At 39.4% G+C, this 15,076-nt stretch overlaps 1 protein-coding gene across 1 annotated transcript in view; it reads left to right on the top strand.

Moving 5' to 3' along the window:
- Positions 1–15,076, top strand: part of PDE6D (phosphodiesterase 6D) — a 55,131-nt gene that overhangs the window by 28,065 nt on the left and 11,990 nt on the right. The gene's annotated exons all lie outside the window — the stretch shown is intronic.

The raw sequence follows: 15,076 nt of genomic DNA, 5'->3' as shown, positions 1-15,076 counted from the left end.
CAGCCTTGTCAGACATCAAGTGACCATAAATGTGAGGTTTATTTATGGACTCTCAGTTCTTCCATTGATCTATATGTCTGTCCTTATGCCAGTACCACACCATCTGATTACTGTAGCTTTATAGCAAGTTTTGAAATCAGAAAGTGTGATTTGGCCAACTTTGTTTCTCTCTCAAGGCTGTTTGAATTCTCTGAGTCTCTTGATTTCCATATGAATTTTAGGATCATTTTGTCAATTTCAGCCCAAAAAAAGCCAGCTGGGATTTTATTAAGTTGAATTTGTAAAGCAGTTTGGGAAATATCATTATCTTAATCCCTCCAGTCCTCATAATTCTCTTCTGACATGTAGGAGAGAAGCATTGTAAAGAAAAAAGTTCTTTGCCCTCTTTCCACAAGTAAAGACCCTCTGTTGATAAGTGGGTAAATGAAGGGAGAGACCTTAAAACTCCTGTTGGTCATCCACCAATCTCAGTCTCCCAACTCAGGAAGTTACTGACACAGCCTTAGAGAATCCATGCCCAGGGTGTCTGTCCAGAGGCTGGCAGTGGGCAGCTCCCCTACTGATAGGAATGTATATCTATTCCTTCTGACCTCTAAAGTACCCTTGATAGTTAAGAGACAGTAGAGCGGGGGAGACATGTTTATTTCTTAAGTAGATGAACTTGTTTTATGGCTGTTGGTTTCTTTTGTTTGCTTGTTTTAAAGAAGTTCTTTCACCTTTATCAGGCAAAACAGTTTGAGAGTTAGCAAGATAAAATTTGCAGGTTTCACTCAGAGGCAGTGCTTTCTCATGGTCTGGAAACTGTAGGCTCCTGAAGAGGCCTAATGTGTGATGATTCTACTGGCAATCAGTTTGTAAACATAATTACCATGTCAGTTAATACAGTGGTTCATTTTTATGTTCGTTCAGTTCTTACCAAACAAATCTAGTTGTATGTACTGGCACTCTCATGTAATAGATCAGAATAAATAATACACAGTTGTGGGGTCTGTCCTTCTTTTGTCCTTTAGGGTTTTGTCTTTCTGACTCTTTAAGACTTACACTCTTTTATGTTGCCTTTGGGAAAGGTTGGCCTCTTCTGTACTCAGAAGGCTTGGTTCTTTCTATTAAGAGCCTCTCTTTCTCCTCAGAAAGACAGGGAAGACAGGGTGCTTCTTGTTGATGGAAACCTGGTTTTTGTTCTGATGACTTATGGCATGATTTCTCATGCCAGAAATGATCTTCCTCTCTTCTTATAACAAAACATGGGGCTTCTCGTGTGCTTTCTTTCTTAAAGTCAAAGGGTCAGAGCAGTCGCTGGAGGAAAGCGCAGGCTCTGGCTGTTTGGGGAGCGAAGCTGAAGCCAGATCTGGTGACAGTGCTCAGTTCTCCTTGGGAGGAATCTCCCGATGAGGGAAGATCAGACCTGACTCATTAGGACTGTCCAGCGATCATTCATGGAAATCGTAGACAGTTTTCAACCTTAAAAATAGATCAATCAAAAGAAAATCACCTGCTTCTTCCTTCCAGCTGTTTAATATTAGGTTCGGTTTTTAATATCTCCAGACTTTTTCCCATCCAGAAAGTGAAGTGATGGAAGTAACAGTACCTAACATGTCGTTTTGTGTACATAAAGCATCTAACACAGGGCTTTACGTCCAGTGTTAATGAGTATAAAAATCTAAATGTAAGAGAGAAAATAGCAGTGCACACAAGCACCAAATCATAAGAAAAACTTTATACTCAGAGAAAAGAAATGTATTTTGGACAGTAATAATGAGTACTGTCTAGTGAACTTCCGGGCATTACTACTGATCTCCTGTGCTCCAGGCACTGTGTTAGTTTTACATACATAGTTCTCATTGAATCTTCACAAGAATCATACAAATATTTATTACATTTTGGAGTTGAGGCAAACTAAGCCTTAAGGAAGCCGCTTCCCCTGTGGCTCTGACGGTAAAAAATCTGTCTGCAATGAAGGAGACCTGGGTTCAATCCCTGGGTCAGGAAGATCCTCTGGAGAAGGAAATGGCAGCCCACTCCAGTATTCTTGCCTGGAAAATCACATGGACAGAGAACACTGGTGGGCTACAGTCCATGGGGCCACAAAGAGTTGGACATGACTGAAGCAACTTAGCATGCAAACCTAAAGAAAGTGACCCCAAGGTCACAAAACTATTAAATAATGGTGCCGTGATTATCACCGGGGCTGTGAGACTCCACTCTTGTGCTTTAAGCATATTGTATACTCGTGGGAGAAGAGGGGATGAAACTGAATGTGAAAAAATGCTAGACCATGGAGAAGTAAAAAGGAAAGGGTCTTTTGAGTGTGAAATCAGACTTAGGAAAAACATAAAAAAGGCTTTGGGGGGATGGTGGCACATACAAGGACAGGTCTGTGATGGAACCAGTTTGGCTGGAGCAGGTGTTTTTGAAGGGAACCGGAGACTGCTCGTGGTGTGTCTATGCTTGACCCAGTGACAGCAGAAAGCTCTGAGAGGTTTATGAGCAGGGAGGAGACAAGATCCAAGTGATATTTTAGAAACAATAGTCTGCCAGTAGTGTGTAGATTGGATAGAGGGGAAAAAAGGTGAAACTGCATTTTAATGGAAGAAAATAGCAGAACTTGGTGACTGACTGGAAAGGAAGGTCAAGAGAGGTCAGGAAGGTCAATGCCCAAAGAAACAAAGCCCTTTGGGCAAGTTTAGTACCAAAATAATTTTGTCAAAAGTTGGAAACCTTGAGAACAGGCTATAAATGACTCCATAAACTTCCTGTACCCTCCCAAAGCGCAGGCTCCTCCAGGCACCAGTCCATTCTGGTGGTCTCACCCTCTTGCCTTTTACTCCACCCAATTCTCCCCAACACCACCCCATCAGAAAACCCTTTTCTGCTCTAAACACGGTCTCCTCCCTCCAGGAGCACTTCCTGGAGCCCTCCCCTTCCCTGAAACCTGGTCCTCCCTCAAGGAGGCACCTCTCCCTCGGGGTCCCAGGGAGGCAGCTCTTTCTCTCTCCCCTCCTGTGAGGGCCAGGCTGGGCTGGGGGAGTGTGACAGGTGAAAACTTGCATTTCCTGCATGTTTTTGCCTACTGTTCTTTTGAGCCATTTTGTCTTTTTCTCATGTAAGTGCTCCTTCTGTGGTAAAGACATTGTCCCTTTGCCTGTCATATTTTTCTAGTTTTTCATTTGACTTAACTTTGTTTATGATGATTTTGAGGTATAAAGTGTTCTATGGTTTGACTTTTGAGATACTTCTTAAATTAAGTAATAGAGATACATTCTTCTTGTAAAAACTTAAAACAGTTTGAAAAACCTAGTCTGTTTCAATCTCTGTCCCCAGAGCACTCTGTCTAGTGCTCTCCCCCTCCTGCTGAAACCACTTGGGTTTTATTCTGGAATTTGTACACACTTTATTCTTTTATGTTTTTTTTTTCTTTTGCATTTCTTTTTAGAGAGGCATTCTTTATCCTTAGGTTACATATTCATCTGTATTTTCTTTATATGTAATTATTGAGGTCAATTGCAGTGTATTATAGTAAACAATATGAGATAATTAACCATTTTTCTTCAATAATTTGGAATTTAGCATATGGTATAGAACGAAGCAGGGCTTCCCTGGTGGCTCAGACAGTAAATTTGCCTGCAATACTGGAGACCCGGGTTCGATCCTTGGGTTGAGAAGGTCTGCTGGAGAAGGAAATGGCAACCCACTCCAGTATTATTGCCTGGGAAATCCCATGGACAGAGGAACCTGGTGGACTACAGTCCATGGGGTTGCAAAGAGTCAGACACGACTGAGCATGCTCATAGAGTCTTAAATGTCTTAGAAACTAATACTAGTGTAATATACACATGGGTGTCTATTTTTTAATTTTCAAATTCCATTTTGGAATAATTTTAGGCCACAAGAAGTTGTGAAAATAGAAAGTGAGTCTTCATGTACCTTTTATCTAATGTCCCTCAATGAGAACATCTTACATAGCTATACTACATTATCAAAACCGGGAAAGGGACATTGGTACAGTACTATTAACCACTGTTTTTCCTGGGTCACATACCTTCTAGGATTACCCTGAGAGTCCACTTGGTGAATAACCATGCAAAACAGTCATGGAAGTAGCTGCTTTTCAGCTATCTTATTTACAGTCAGACTCCACAGTGTGTATTAAAAGAAATAAGAAGTGGAGTAAAGAAACCGAGGATATCAAGGAAGCTAGTGGACATTCTGGTCAAAGCCAGCTCTACACAATTTCCTTTTTTTCCTTCCTCTGACAGACTTTTCCATGTTCCCCAAGTAGCCAACCAAACATTTCATAGAATAGCAGATTTCTTGTCCTGTTTGGTAACAATACATCTTTCTTCAGCTTTACCCTGTTTCCAGGCGAGGAGCCAGGAGTCAGGTTTGTCAGGGCAGCAGAGGGAATCCATAACCTCTGCTGCTGTTACAAGTTAGAAGCAAACCCTGTTGCCCTCCCCTGTGGCTGAGACAAAGGAAAATAATGTGACAAGGGCGAATTGACAGCGGCCACCTCTGCCAGCAAACGCTAGAACAGCCGAGAATTTCAGGTTACCTTGGTTGAGTAAACTTAGGGCTGCCCCGGACGTTGTTTCTCATGCAGATAATTTGGTCTTGGCACTTGCTTGAGGTCATATTGAAAGAAAATGAAAGTATTGGTCACTTAGTCATGTATGATTCTTTGCAACCCCATGAACTATAGCCCACCAGGCTCCTCTGTCCCTGGGATTCTCCAGGCCAGAATGCTGGAGTGAGTTGCCATTCCCTTCTCCAGGAGATCTTCCCAACCCAGGGACAGAACCCAGGTCTCCCACACTGCAGGCAGAGTCTTTACCATCTGAGCCACCAGGGAAGCCAAGCATAAGCTTATTATAAGGTGCCATTGATGTGATAATGATGCACTTCAGGTTCTTAGGCTTAGGGGAAAAAAAGGAAAAAAAATGTCACTTTATGAAGACATCAAAGATATCTTTTTCTAAGAGAGAGGCCTTGTGTGGTAGGGAAAGATACATTACAGTGATGTGACAAATTAAGTTCTGGCTTTTTAGGGGGTTCAGATCTGAAATATGATTGTATCTAACTGGGGTATAATCTTCAGAAGCTGTTAACTAACATGACTGGCATTTTTTCCTATCACAATAAAGACTTACCATGGATGTGCCCTGCCTGAAGAAATCACAGTAAACAGAAATTTGCTTTTAGAGATTTGCTAGTTAATCTCAAATTAGGGCTTTAAACATTAATTTACAGAAAATTTTCTCCATTTATGAGATAACTTATTTGGTACTTTTAAAACTCCTGCAGAGCAATTTAAACCATGTAATTTACCAAAAAAACAAAACCAAAACCCAAACAAAAACCACGCTTCATTTTTACACAACTGTTCTAAACTGCTAACATTAAATTCACCTGCATAAAAAAGCAGGGGCACTCTCCCCCTCTCACTCCCTCTCTCCCATTTTTCTCTCCCCCTTCTCCCCGCTCCTTCCCTCCTTCCCCCTCTTCATATCAATCTATATCTTTGTCTCTCTTCTCTCCCTCTTTTCTCTCTCAATCTCTCTCTCCTGTTACACGAAGGAATATCACAGGATCTTAAATATGGTACCTCATTCTAGTTAAATGTGTGCATTCAAATGACCAACAGGCAGACATTTATTTTTACAAACTAGCAAATCTCTAAAAATAGTATGAAAATATAAAAAATACTCTTCTATTTATAATAATAATAGTCCATTTAAAAATGATCCCTTTGTCTTCCGTCAAATTTCAAGCTAATAAAGCTAGTGATTTTTGTTTTCTCTGGCATAGTTTAGGAATGTGCCCCTGTTTTGATTTTGGTAGCATCTGTAAGAGACTACATTTTCGAAAGTTTATAATTCTAAACTATAATTAAAATGGAAGAAAAGGATTATGTCTAGAAATTGATTAGGATTCCAAGTCCGGAGTAAACAAGAACTGTACAGTAACTTTAAGATACCTGTTAATAGTGAAGTGAAAGTCACTCAGATGGAATTCTCCAGGCCAGAATACTGGAGTGGGTAGCCTTTCCCTTCTCCAGGGTATGTTCCCAACCTAGGGATCAAACCCAGGTCTCCTGCATTGCAGGTGGATTCTTCACCAGCTGAGCCACCAGGGAAGAATATGTGTCATGAAAAAAAGTACAAAGTAGAATAAGAATAAAATACTAATTAAGAAATTAGTCCCTTTTAAAGCCTTAATTCAGGCATTATCCTAAAAGAAAAATCCTTTCTAAGAAAACATACTCTATGAAAACTAATGTTGACTGTCCTTATACAGAGTACCCTAGACTTAATAATTTGGAAGCAAAATCTTGTTCATTCTACTTAGCCCTATTACCCCACCCCACCCCCCAATTTTTTTTTTTTTTTTTTTTTTTGCTAATTACTTTTGGCACACTGGAAAGTTACTGATTGATGTGATGCAAAAGCCACGATAGCCAAAGATTTCCATTTTTTGCTATCAACTCAATGAGTGGGAATACCTCTGCCCTCAGTAAGTACATAAACCAAATTAGGGAAAATTTGTAACTAGTACACAAAACAGCTGCTAAAAGCCTGTGAATGTTCAGAATAAAAGGAATAATGAGGAGCAAGTACTAGAAAATCAGACAGAGGAAGACAAAAATAAGCATTCAGGAGAGCCATTTGGCAAGCAGAGGCTCATTTTTAAATCTTGATTCGTTCAGAGATGGTGGATTATAGTGTCTGTCTTAGCCAGGAGATACACACATGTAACGCGATTATTCTGCCCCTCTTTTTAAAGTAGCCTGCACACCACTGCCATTATGAAGCCAGTGACTCCAGAACTGACCGGGGCAGAAGCTGCTGCAAAGGTTAATCTGATCAAATTCAATAGATCCTCCTGGAATCCTCTCTATCCGCAGAAGTTACCATATATTAGAGCAGTGAGGGAGCCGGGGCCAAGTCTTCACTACTGAGAAAAGCTTCCAGAGAAAGAAATTCAGGTGACCTAGGGTATGAAAAATTAGGCCTCTTCTTTGGTGAAGAATTAGGAAGTGATTCTTATTGAAGTTATTTGTGCTTTTGTTTTTAAATAATATACAGATTAAAATGTTTTCAAATAGTATAAAAGGTTATACAGTGAAAACTAAAACTTTTGCAGTTTAAAAGCTGAACTGTGTTTTCTTTAAAAAAATCAGATGGAGGAATACATTATGTATTAAAAGAAAAGCCTCTAGAAGATCTAAATGGGAGGGATAAGACAATGACAGAAGAAATGAGGATTTCTGGCACTTTGCAGTTTTGGTCAGAGAAGGAAGAGACTTATGTAAAGGCTTCTGGATTTTTCATCATATCACACCTTTCCCAATCCTACATTATAAAAAAGATCCCCATATTTCCCTTTGTATTTTTCTCCTTCCTTCCTTTCTTTCTTTTTTAACTTTGATCTGTCTGAAGTACATTTTAATAGAAGGAGTAAAGTAGAGATTTAATTTTTTCTATATGACCACCCTTTTGTCCTAACACTATTTATTCAATAGTCCCATCTTTTTTTGCCACTGATTTTAAATGTTTCTGTTAATACATTCAGTTCAGTTCAGTCACTCAGTCATGTCCGACTCTTTGTGACCCCATGGACTGTAGCACGCCAGGCTTCCCTGTCCATCACCAACTCTTGGAGTTTGTGCAAACTCATGTCCATCAAGTCAGTGATGCCATCCAACCATTTCATCCTTTGTTGTCCCCTTCTCCTCCTGCCTTCAGTCTTTCCCAACATCAGGGTCTTTTCAAATGAGTCAGCTCTTTGTATCAGGTGGCCAAAGTATTGGAGTTTCAGCTTCAACATCAGTCCTTCCAATGAATATTCTGAACTGATTTCCTTTAGGATGGCCTGGTTGGATCTCCTTGCAGTCCAAGGGACTCTCAAGAGTCTTCTCCAACACCACAGTTTAAAAGCATCAATTCTTTGGCGCTCAGCTGTCTTTATAGTCCAACTCTCACATCCAAACATGACTAATGGAAAAACCATAGTTTTGACTAAACAAACCTTTGTTGGCAAAGTAATGTCTCTGCTTTTTAATATGCTGTCTAGGTTTATCATAGCTTTTCTTCCAAGGAGCAAGCATCTTTTAATATTATGGCCGCAGTCACCATCTGCAGTGATTTTGGAGCCCCCCATAATAAAGTCTGTCACTGTTTCCATTGTTTCCCCATCTATTTGCCATGAAGTGATGGGACCAGATGCCATGATCTTCGTTTTCTGAATGTTGAGTTTTAAGCCAACTTTTTCACTCTCTTTCACTTTTATCAAGAGGTTCTTTAGTTCTTCTTCACTTTCTGCCCTAAGTGTGGTGTCATCTGCATATCTGGGATTATTGATATTTCTCCCGCCAATCTTGATTCCAGCTTGTGCTTCATCCAGCCCAGCATTTCTCATGATGTACTCAGCATATAAGTTAAATAAACAGGGCGACAGTATATAGCCTTGACATACTCCTTTCCCAATTTGGAACCAGTCTGTTCCATGTCCAGTTCTAACTGTTGCTTCTTGACCTGCATACAGATTTCTCAGGAGGCAGGTCAGGTGGTCTGGTATTCCCATCTCTTTAAGAATTTTCCCATCTCTTTAAAAATACTCTTTAAGAATTTTAATATGTACTGAATTCCATGTGATTTTTTTCTCTTCCATTGATCTGTCTAGTCATATTCAACACTATTTTAGTTGTTATAACTTTATAAGTTTTAATATCTGTAAGGATATATTTCTTGTTACTTTTTTCTTGTTATTCTTCAGGATTTTACTGATGATTCTCGTACTTTCCATATGAATTTTAAGATCAGTTTTCGGGTTTTTAAAAAATCCTATAGTTTACATTTATCTGAATTGCATTAAATTTATGGATGAATCTATGGCATTAATTTTTTCCATCCAAAATTAGGGTATGCTTTTCCATTTATTTAATATTTCTTTTGTGTCCCTCAGTAGCATTTAGAGTTTTTTCTGATAGAGCTTGAGCCGAGCAGCCTTACTTTTATTGTTATTTACAGTAACTTTTCTTTTGATTCTTTTCAGTTTTCCAGATAAATAACCATATCACTGGCACATAATGATTATTTTATTTTCTCTTTTCCAATTTTTATATTTCCTATTTCTTTCTCTTATAATTGTGTTGTCTAGTACCTCCAGAATACAGTAAATAATAGTGGTGCTAGAAGATGTCTCTGCCCTACTTATGACTTTAAAGGGAATGTTTCTAGTGTTTACCCAGTAAGTGTGAATCATAGCTTGTTTTACATAAATATCTTTATTTCTCCTTACTCAGCTTTTTTTGGGGGAATGAGGTAAAGTAGAAAAGGATAGCTTTATTGCTTTGCCAAGCAAAGGGAGCCACAGTGGGCTGATAGCCTCAAAGTAAGTGTCCCTTACTTAACGTTTCTTTCTTTTTTTTTTTAAAGGGAAATAATCTTTAATTTGTAAATCTCTTACATGAGTCGAGAATAAAAAAGAACCAACAGTTTCTAAAAGTGAAATAGATAATATTGGAATATTTAAAGTTTACTGAGTGGAACTTTTTTTTTTAAGTGGAGTATAGTTGATTTGCTTACTGAGTGGAACTTCTTTTTTTTTTTTTTTTAAGTGGAGTATAGTTGATTTGCAATGTTGTAGTAGTTTCTGCTGTACAGCAAAGTGAATCAGTTACATATAGTCATATAGCCATTCCTTTTTATTTTTTTATTTTAGGTTTGTTTTTTTTTTTGCCACATCTCACAGCTTTTGGGATCTCGGTTCCCCAATCAGGAATTGAACCCGGGCCACAGCTGGGCAAGCCTGGAATCCTAACCACTAGGCAATGAGGAAACTCCCTCTCCACTCTTTTTTAGATTCTCTTCTCATGTAGGCCATTACAGAGTACTGAGTATAGAGTTCCCTGTGCTATACAATAGGTCCTTACTAGTTGTGTATTTTATATATAGCAGTGTGTGTGTGTCAATCTGGGTCTCCTGATTTATCCCTCCACCCCCCTCTTTTCCCCCTTGTTAACCATAAGTTTGTTTTCTGCACTTGTGACTCTGTTTTGTAAATAAGTACATTTATACTCCACATTTCTTGACTCATTCTCTCCACAAAATATTTCTTTTCATCCATTGTTAAAAACTTGTATTTGTTCTTCCGTTGCCTAATAGTCATCCTTAATTGCATCATCCAAAGACAGTAAAACTCAGGATGTGGACGAATAAGCTAAAAATAAGGGAAACCTGAATTAATGGTTGAAAGAATTAAAAGCTCTGTTCTACCTGTGAATCAGTTTCCTGAGCAATCAGCTTCACCTAGAGTAGAAGCCAGTGACTGAAACTGGAATTGCCATTGGCTTGAGCAGTTTGGTGTATCAAGTTTGTGTGTGTGCTCAGTCTTGTCTGACTCTTTGTGACCCCCATGGACTGTGGCCCCCCAGGCTCCTCTGTCCATGCAGTTTTCCGGGCAAGAATACTGGAGCAGGTTATCATTTCCTACTCCAGGGGTTCTTCCTGACCCAGAGACTGAACCCACATCTCTTGTGTCTCCTGCATTGGCATGTGGATTCTTTATCATGGTGCCTTCTGGGAAGCCCTGTATCAAGTTTATCAGTTTATAAACCATTTTTATAGGTATTTCATATAATCCTGCAGTAACCTTAAGGGTTAAAGTATTATCAGTAGTTGACAAACTAAAACTTGGGCAGGATAAATGACTTAATCTAAGATCACACAAATATTATATGGTAGAAATTGGACTCTCATCCAGGTGTTCTGCTCCAAACCAATTTTGTTTTCCTCTGTCTCAGCTTTTCCTTGTTACTGTATACTAATATACCCTGTGGTGTCTGTCTTCCCCTCTACAATCCAAATGAATCCCTGAGACTTAACAGGTGAACATCTTAAATATTTTTTTTTAAATATTTACTTACTTGTATTATTTATTTGGCTGAGCCAAGTCTTAGCTGAGGCATGCAAACTTAGTTGCAGCATGTGGGATCTAGTCCTTGACCAGGGATGGAACACAGGCCCTCTTCATTGAGACAGCTGAGTCTTAGCCACTGGACCACCAAGGAAATCCCGTCTTAAATATTTTTAAACAAATTGCTTAGTGTTGAAATATTTTCATGTAGATAGATCATTTAGGTATCAGAGCACAGTTATTTGATAATAAAACCAACTGAACTGATATAAATAAATAATTTGATTTTAAAATAAATAGGAAAAAAGACAAATCTCCATTGCAGAGTTCCAGATAATTCATCTAGTTATTCTTCCCACTGGGACATGGAGTATAACTCCCCACCCCTTAATTCATGCTGCATACAGTGACTTATTTCTAAGAGTACAATATGGAAAGAAGGGGAAATGATTGTGTACAATGGAGAAGGCTAACAAATACTACCTCAGCCAGGCAATTGAGGTCAGCATCAACAGTGATAAGTCATGTTGACATTATGTACCCTTGACATGATATGATGGAAATGGCCCTTTACTTCAGTGGTCTTCCTCCTCAAAACCCACAACTCCAGTCTAATCATAAGAAAAAACATCAGACAAACCCCAGTTGATGGACATCCAGGAAATACCTAACCAGTTCTCAACACTGTCAAGGTCACCAAAAACAAGGAAGGTCTGAGAAATTCTCACAGCCAAGAAGAGTTTCAAGGGACTTCCCTGGTGGTCCAGTGGTTAAGTCTCGGTGTTCCCAATGCAGGGGACACCAGTTCAATCCCTGGATGGGGAACTAAGATCCTGCATGCTACATAGTGGCACAACCAAAATAAATAAATAAAAGTTATTGTTTAAAAAAAAAGAACTTCAGGAGACACGACAACTAAATGTAATGTGGATTCCTGAATGGGATCCTGGGACAGAAAAAGGACATTGCATAAAAACTAAGGAAATCTGAAGACACTATGAAGTGAAGTGAAAGTCGCTCAGTCATGTCTGACTCTGCGACCCCATGGACTATACGGTCTGTGGAATTCTCCAGGCCAGAATACTGGAGTGGGTAGCCTTTCCCTTCTCCAGTGAATCTTCCCAATCCAGGGATTGAACCCAGGACTTTAATTAATGTTAATGTATCAGTGTTGGTTCATAAGTTGCAGCAAACACAAGATGTTTATATAAAGGGAAACTGGTGTTGGGTATATGAGAACTCTACTATCTTACAGCTTTTCTGTAAGTCTAAAACTAAAATTTAAAGTTTATTTTTTTTTAAAAAGGGCTAGAATAGAATAACACTTGATAAGCCAATTCCCTTCTTGGTGAATTGCTGTGAATTGAAATCTTATGTATCTTCCATCCTTAGATTGGTATCAGGGTTGCAGTTAATATCATTAGAGAATTATCTCAGTATCATTGCAGATTATCCAGCTTGAGTATGAATTATCTTTAAGGAAGTGAGTAAATTTTTTGGTTTTAAGTAAAGAAAACCCACAAAATTATCAGAATAATGCCTAAATATATGGTGACCCTGAGTATAAGGCAATTTCTTATCTTTCCAATGAAAAAATATTTTAAAAAGGGATGTGGATGAAATATTTTTGCATACATATTTAAGATCATAATTTTAATAAAATAATATTAATTTAGAACTATTATTTCCCTCCACCTGTCACTTTTTTTTTTTTTAGTTCTACCAGTTTATTGCTACCAACACATCTCCCTCCACCCTGATACACACATGGTCAATCATGTAACCCCATGGACTGCAGCCCACCAGGCTCCTCTGTCGATGGACTTTTCCAGGCAAGAATACTGGAGTGGGTCACCTGTCACTTTTTATGAAACAACATTGCCTAGATTTTTTTCACATGTGACTTTGATGTCAGTCTTCGGCACACAGTAGGTTGTCAGTAAGCTTTTATTGAATGAATGATAGTTTGAAATCAGATATATGGGGAGCCCTGCGTCAGTCTGGGAGGATCCATTGAAGGTTTTTTACCAAGAGAGCAACACACAAAGGTGGAGGGGTATTTAGCCTTTTTTTCAGGGGAGATGAAGGTACCACAAATCCTCTGCTTCTGGGAAGCCAGCTGTGGCCAGGTGTTGGCCTTGGGGCAAGAAGAAACCTTGACCCAGGAGTCAGGCAGATCTGATTTTAGAAACTGCTGGAAACTGAGTGGTCCCAGGTGTCTTTGAGGAGGTGGCACTGAAGCCAGGACCTGAGGGTGTGAAGAGTCAGGACAAAAGCAGGGAGAAGAGACTGTGTGAGCAGAACATAGCAACTGGGGGACCCTGGAAACTACACAAAGGACTTTTTTTTTTCCTAAGTGCAAAGGAAAAAATGGGGATTGACATCTGATTTACAGTTCTAAAAAACCACTTCCATCTGTGAGAATGGGTTTGAGGAGGAGGCAAGAATGGAAACAGAACTTCCCTGGTGGTCCAGTGGTTAAGAATCTGCCTGCCAGTGCAGGGGACACGGGTTCAATCCCTGATCTGGGAAGATTCCACATGTTCTGGGGCACCTAAGCCCATGTGCCACAGCTGCTGAAGCCCTTGCACCTAGAGCCTGTGCTGTGCAACAAGAGAAACCACTGCAATGAAAAGCCCGAGCACCACAATGAAGAGTAGTTCCCATTCACCGCAAGTAAAGAAAGCCCACACAAAGCAATGAAGACTCTGTGTGGCAAAAAATAAATTTATAAAAAGGAGACTGGAAGCAAGGAGGCCAGGTTGGAAATGATAAGCAATAATAGTGATAATAATAATAGCTAACACATGGCTAACTAAATGCCCAGGCACTTTTTAAGCTCTTGTATGAACCAACTCACTTAAGTGTACCTCCCAGTAAGCAACTCTTTCATTCTTGAAAATACCACAGTTGTTGTTTTTTTTTTTTAATATAGTTGCTGGACAATATTAGATAAGTTGCAGATGTATAATATATTGTAATTCACAATTTTTAAAGGTTATACTCCATTTATGAAAGTGTTAGTTGCTGACTCGTGTCCAGCTCTTTGCAACCAACCCCGTGGACGGTAGCCCACCAGGCTCCTCTGTCCATGGGATTCTCCAGGCAAGAATACTGGAGTGGTAGCCATTCCTGTCTCCAGGGGACCTTCTTGACCCAGGTCTCCTGCATTGCAGGCAGGTTCTTTACCATCTGAGCCACCAGGGAAGCTATACTCCATTTATAGTTACTATAAAATATGGCTGTATTCCCCATGTTGTTCAATATATCCTTGTAGCTTATTTTACCGCTAATAGTTTGTACTTCCTCTTCATGTACTCCTGTATTGCCCCTCAACATACCCTCTCACCACTGGTAACCACAGTTTGGATAATAAATTCCAGAAAACTATGAATCAGCCAATTCAGAGGGGCTTAATGGTTGGATTGCTGTTTCCTTCTCCACCCATCAATTTCAAACCATTCTGTGAAAGTCATTAACCAAAACGCTCTATGGTGCAATATTAAAGTAGAAAAAACTAGAACTGACCTCTCAACTTGCCGAACCTCTTCCTCTCTGTTCCCTTCTGTCCTCACCCTATCTCTTGGTTCTGAGTTTATATGGGCTTTTTTTTTCCTTCTTTAGCTCTCTCCCTCGAGTCCCTTTTCCTATTCTTGTGTGTTCTGTGTTTCTTTCCTCTTTCCCCTCTTTGCCTTCCTCATTCCCTCTCTATTACCTTGCCTTGCCTTAATGTCCCTCATTTTTCTCTCCCTTAACTGGCCAGTGAGATACTGGCATGTCCAGTGAGTCTGTTCTGTTCAGCATATTAATGTTGTTAATACAATGTATATTATATATACAGTATAATAATGAATGTTCATCTTATTCAGTAATTAATCAAAAATTAATGTTTACTATTTCCATTTAAAACTAATTAAGACCCACAAGACTCAATGTACTCTTCCAAAATGCTTCTATAGATGATTGTTATGAAGTATTTTAAGTCTTTGTATCCCAGTTCCTGAACTGACATCTCTAGGAGAAATTTACCTAGTACCCTGTTCATGTCCAGTATTCTTGCCTGGAGAATCCCATGGACAGAGGAGCCTGGCAGGCTACAGTCCACAGGATCGCAGGAGTTGGACACGACCTAGCAACTAAACCACTACCACAACCACTCATC

Source organism: Bos indicus x Bos taurus, chromosome 2, assembly GCF_003369695.1.
Source record: "Bos indicus x Bos taurus breed Angus x Brahman F1 hybrid chromosome 2, Bos_hybrid_MaternalHap_v2.0, whole genome shotgun sequence".
Lineage (NCBI taxonomy): Eukaryota > Metazoa > Chordata > Mammalia > Artiodactyla > Bovidae > Bos > Bos indicus x Bos taurus.
This window is presented reverse-complemented; position numbering and strand designations above follow the sequence as displayed.